This window comes from Oryx dammah, unplaced genomic scaffold (genome assembly GCF_014754425.2).
Source record: "Oryx dammah isolate SB20612 unplaced genomic scaffold, SCBI_Odam_1.1 HiC_scaffold_24, whole genome shotgun sequence".
Classification (NCBI taxonomy): domain Eukaryota; kingdom Metazoa; phylum Chordata; class Mammalia; order Artiodactyla; family Bovidae; genus Oryx; species Oryx dammah.
The window spans coordinates 54205665-54211479 of NW_024070208.1; the positions used below are offsets into that span (position 1 = coordinate 54205665).

Sequence of the window (5815 nt, forward strand, 5' to 3'; positions counted from 1 at the left end):
CAGGGTAGCAGGTGGGAGGGAGATTCATGAGAGAAGGGACATATAGGTACCTAAGGCTGATTCATGTTGATGTATGGCAGAAACCAACACAACTGTAATCACCCTCCAATTATAAATAAATATTTTAGGTAAAGAAAAACAGTGCTGCAACAGCCTTGCACACACATTCAAACATTTCAACTTCAGGAAAGTGATTATTATTTTTTTTTCATTTTTTTAAATTAATTAATTTATTTTAATTGGGAAGCTAGTTACTTTACAATATTGTAGTGGTTTTTGCCATACAGTCACATGAGTCAGCCATGAGTGTACGTGTGTTCCCCATCTTGAACCTCCCTCCCCATCCCTCAGGGTCGTCCCAGTGCACCGGCCCTAAGCGCCTTGTCTCATGCATCAAACCTGGACTGGCGATTTCACATATGGTAATATATATGTTTCAATGCTATTCTCTCAAATCATCCCACCCTCACCTTTTCCCACAGAGTCCAAAAGCCTGTTCTTTACATCTGTGTCTCTTTCACTATCTCGCATATAGGGTCATTGCTACCATCTTTCTAAATTCCATATATATGCATTAATATACTCTATTGGTGTTTTTCTTTCTGACTTACTTCACTCTGTATAATAGGCTCCAGTTTCATCCACCTCATTAGAACTGTTTCAAATGCATTCTTTTTAATAGCTGAGTAATATTCCATTGTGTAAATGTACCACAGCTTTCTTATCCATCATCTGCTGATGGACATCTAGGTTGCTTCCATGTCCTGGCTATTGTAAACATTGCTGCGATGAACACTGGGGTACACATGTCTCTTTCAATTCTGGTTTCCTTGGTGTGTATGCCCAGCAGTGGGATTGCTGGGTCATATGGCAGTTCTATTTCCAGTTTTTTAAGGAATCTCCACACTATTCTCATAGTAGCTGTACTAGTTTGCATTCCTACCAACAGTGTAAGAGGGTTCCCTTTTCTCCACACCCTCTCCAGCATTTATTGTTTGTAGACTTTTTGATAGCAGCCATTCTGACCGGCATGAGATGGTACCTCACTATGGTTTCAATTTACATTTCTCTGATAATGAGTGATGTTGTTAGCCATCTGTATGTCTTCTTTGGAGAAATGTCTGTTTAGTCCTTTGGCCCATTTTTTGATTGGGTCGTTTATTTTTCTGGAATTGAGCTGCATGAGCTGCTTGTATATTTTGGAGATTAATTCTTTGTCAGTTGTTTCGTTTGCTATTATTTTCTCCCATTCTGAAGGCTGTCTTTTCACCTTGCTTATAGTTTCCTTCATTGTGCAAAAGCTTTTAAGTTTAATTAAGTCCCATTTGTTTATTTTTGCTTTTATTTCCATTACTCTGGGAGGTGAGTCATAGAGGATCCTGCTGTGATTTATGTCAGAAAGTGTTTTGCCTATGTTTTCCTCTAGGCGTTTTATAGTTTCTGGTCTTACATTTAGATCTTTAAGCCATAGTCTAAAGAGAGATGAGGGCTTCAATGCTGTATAATGTTTATTTACTGAATAAAAAAGATCTGTACACTGTTGATGGGACTGTAAATTGGTATAGCCACCGTGGAAAACAGTATGGGGGTTTCTCAAAAAACTGAAAATTGACCTACCATATGATCCAGTAATTTCACTCCGAGGTATATATATCAGGGAAAAAATTAATTCAATAAATTAAATGCACTCCAAAGTTCATAACAGCACTATTTACAACAGCCAAGACATGAAACCAATCCAAATGTTGATAAAAAGACAAAACAGATAAATAAGATATGGTGTGTATATTCCACATGCAATGGAATATTACTTAGACATGAAAAAGAATGAAATAGAGCCAATTGCAGCAACATGGATAGACCTAGAGAATGTTATGTTTTCTAAAATAAGACAGAGAAAGACAAATACGATATAATGTGACGTGTGTGTGTGTGCTCAGTCATGTCCGACTCTTTGTGACCCAATGCACTCTAGCCCACCAGACTCCTCTGTCCACGTATGTATAATCTAAAAAGTAATACAAATGAATATATATGCAAGACAGAAGCACACTCGCAGATGTAGAAAACAAACAAGTAGTTATCCAAAGGGAGGGGGCAGAGCTTGGGACAAATTAGGGATGAAATTTAAAAGATACAAACTGCTCTGTATATAATAGGTAAGAAGGATATATTGTGGGAGTCATAATTTTTAACAACAACAAAAAAATACACAGAAAAGAATAAAAGAATGAAACGCTCTTCTTCTGCACGATGTTGCATATCTGGTGTGAAAGAGCAGAAATATGCAAAGAACTTGAATCTTGGACATATTAATATCATGAAACTAATGAATCAGCCAGCCCTGGAAATACCCTCCTTTTGATCTTCTTACAACATGAATACATACAGAAAATCCTCAGTGTTTAAGTCATTTTTAGTTAGGTCATTTGTTATTTGCTTCCAACAGCACCCTCACTGATGTAAATATAATAATAAGCAGGCACTATGTCAAGCCCTACAGGTATAAAGACAAATAGGTCAAAGTTTTGTCTCTTTTGGGGGCTGTGCTGGGTCTTTGTTGAGGCACAAGGAGTTTCTCTTGCTGTGGCACACAGGCTTAAGTTGCCCAGAGGCACATGGAATCTTAGTTCTCCAACCAGGGTTCAAACCCAAGTTCCCTGCATTGATAAGCAGATCCTTAACCACTAGACCACCAGCAAAGTCCCCAAAGTATTATCTTTAAGTTGTTCTTATTCTAGTAGAGGAGATAAAACGTATAAAAACTTAATTGTATTATGAAACAGCAAGAACTACGATGGAGATGTGTGTGGGCATCGTGGGAGAAGAGAAGAGTGAGTGAGAACCTGGCTATGGAACAAATGAGTGGATATGTGAACCCAACTTGAGAGCTTGTAAATAGCTTCTTGGAGGTACTAATACTGAGTTAACATTTCAATGCCTTGGAGGTATTGCTCACATGGTCCTCTTCCAAAAGACTGAAATTTTTAAATTAATTTTAAGTGAAAAGTACCAAAGAAGATCACCAAGCTATTCCCTTCTCTAAATGAAATTATCTGTCCATTCAGCCAGGTCACAAAAAGTGATTACCTGAAGGAATTTAGGTTGGAGAATACATTTTTGTAAGGTAAAGAATAAGATTATTAATAAAATGAAAAAGACTGGTTGTTCAAACAAACATGAAGTTGATAATAAAAGAGATTTAATCTCCTTAGGAGGAACTGAGATAATCACCTTTCGTTTAGAAAAACTTCTGCTACTTACTTTCGAAGCATTATCACACACAGCAATTTCCTCAGTCCTTATCTTAATTCTCAATTCAATCCCATTTTGCAAATAGGGAACTGCAATGTCAAAAAGCAAAGTTATTTGTCAAACTTGGTGTCAGAATTTGAACCCAGGTCTCCAAATGCCAAGGAAAATGCTTGATCAACCACCCAACTCCAGGGATAAACCTCTGACTCTCCCTGAGACTCTCTCACACAACCTGCTGAAAATGCTTGGACACACACAGGGAAAAGAATCAAAGTGGGGACCACTCACAGCCAGAGGATTGTCGACAGATGTCCCATGGCCTATGCAGGCACATTCTGTTGGTCCCTTGAGGGCACAGAAGCTTCACACGACCAAACTGACAGGTTGTATGAAGATCCAGACTCATTACAAATGACCCTCCTTTTCTTTGTCTCGTTCCTTCTGAGCAGCTGGCATCTTTCAGCAAATTGTCGGTATTATATTTAAGACATAGTACATCATTAAAATAAAGCTCGGGGCTAATAATTATGTCTTGTTCAGGTGTTTTATTGCTAAAGATTTTGACTTTCCCCCAAGGTTTCCAACTCACTCTTCTCCAAATCGCTTCTCTAAGGGCATTCGTTACATTGTGGACGTGTCCCCAACAATTAAATAGCAGTTTAATCCTCCCCCTCTAGATCTTTCTTTTGAGGTAGTGTCCCGGAGTCTACACTACTTCCACTTTCAAGATGGTATTGATGGAGTCCTCAATCGCCGGGCGAGTGCAACTGCACACAGAGGTTAATCAAAGTGGAAAGCTCAGCTCCCAGCCTTCATGTCACTCATGCTTCACAACTTCATCTGTTTATCAGACATCTGCCCACCCCTCCCTTTTCTGCCTCCATCTCAACTACTATTCAACAGCCAGCAAAACACTCAAAGCACCGCATTTCACTGTCAGGTAGGACAGGACTAGATGACCCAAGTATTTGAACTCTATACCTTATCTTATCCATAAAACAGACAGACAGTAGTCCCCATCGCCATTCAGACCTATTGTGAAAATCAAATGAGATCACGTTGTAAAGTGACTTTATAACTTGTAAAGAAGTTAGTGAATGCTTGAATTGGAGAAAACATTTTCAAGTAGATTGCCTCTTCAGAAGCTAACGAATCCTGGTAGTATGGGGGTTGCGGTGGGAAGTACTCTTGATTAGTTTACATTTGAAATAGAAACCTTATGGAACATGTCCTCTGATAAGCTGGTCTATAACAAGGCTGTGCTGCATGACAGAGCAAATAAAATGAGGCGCAAGGCAGCAAAACCATTACACTTATTTTAAGGAGCCCAGGCTGCTCCTCTTACATTCCCAAAACACAGAAACTCCACATCAGCCTTTTTCCACACATCTATTCAAAGGACCTATGTAAGGATACATCCATTCCCTTCTTCAGGGGATCTTCCCGACCCAGGGATCAAATCTGGGTCTCCTACATTGCAGGCAGATTCTTTACAGTTTGAGCCACTAGGAAAGCCCCATGTAAGTATACTTTAGTAAATTATCGACCTACTTGTTCAGCGTCTTAGCTTTCCTACCATCTGGGAATCACAAAAAGCATCTTGACCCAGTCATTCAGATCACTGCCCCTTAACTGAGATTACCTTAGATTGCTTCTACTTAAACCAATTTAGTTGGATATCCCATAACAAATAGCTGAATTACTTTGATTTTACCATTTTTGATCAGAAATAAACTCTTTGGGACTTCCCTGGGGGTCCAGGGTTTAAGAATCTGCCTTGCAATGGAGGGCACATGGTTCAATCCCTGCAAAGGGAACTAAGATCTCACATGCTGCAGAGCAACCAAGCCTGTGTGCAGCAACTCAGAGTCTGCAGGCCACAACTGGAGAGTCCATTTGCCACAATGGAGGACCCAGCCTGATGAGAGTAACATCAGCAACAACGAGAATGCTGTGTGCTGCAACAAGGACCTAAAACAGCCAAATAAATAATTAAGTAAATAAATAAATACTTTTAAAATAAAAAAAAAATAAGCACCATGAGTGCTCGCTTTGGTAAGAAATATACTAGAATTGGAACCATATGGAGAAGATAAGCATGGCCCCTGTTCAAGGATGACACGCAAATGTGTGAAGCGTTCCATATTTTTCAAGGTGGATGAAGTTGTGGTGGTTCTACATGCTCATAATGCCAAGAAAGAAGCTGCCCAGAAGGTGGACACTGTTGCTGCTGCTACCTCTTCAGTTCAGTTCAGTCTCTCAGTCACACCCGACTCTGAGACCCCGCAGACTGCAGCACGCCAGGCCTCCCTGTCCATCACCAACTCCCGGAGTTTACTCAAACTCAAGTCCATTGAGTCACTGATGCCATCCAACCATCTCATCCTCTGTCATCCCCTTCTCCTCCTGCCTTCAATCTTTCCCAGCATTAGGGTCTTTTCCAATGAGTGAGTTTTTCACATCAGGTGGCCAAAGTATTGGAGTTTCAGTTTCCAATGAATATTCAGGACTGATTTTCTGTAGGATGGACTGGTTGGATCTCCTTGTAGTCCAAGGGACT

The 5815-nt window shown here is 39.9% G+C and overlaps 1 non-coding gene across 1 annotated transcript; it reads left to right on the top strand.

Annotated features, from left to right (window-relative positions):
- Window positions 1–5301: 5301 nt before the first annotated feature.
- On the top strand, window positions 5302–5405 carry LOC120883415. The gene has a single exon (XR_005725775.1). It is a non-coding gene; the product is annotated as a U6 spliceosomal RNA (small nuclear RNA).
- Window positions 5406–5815: the final 410 nt, after the last annotated feature.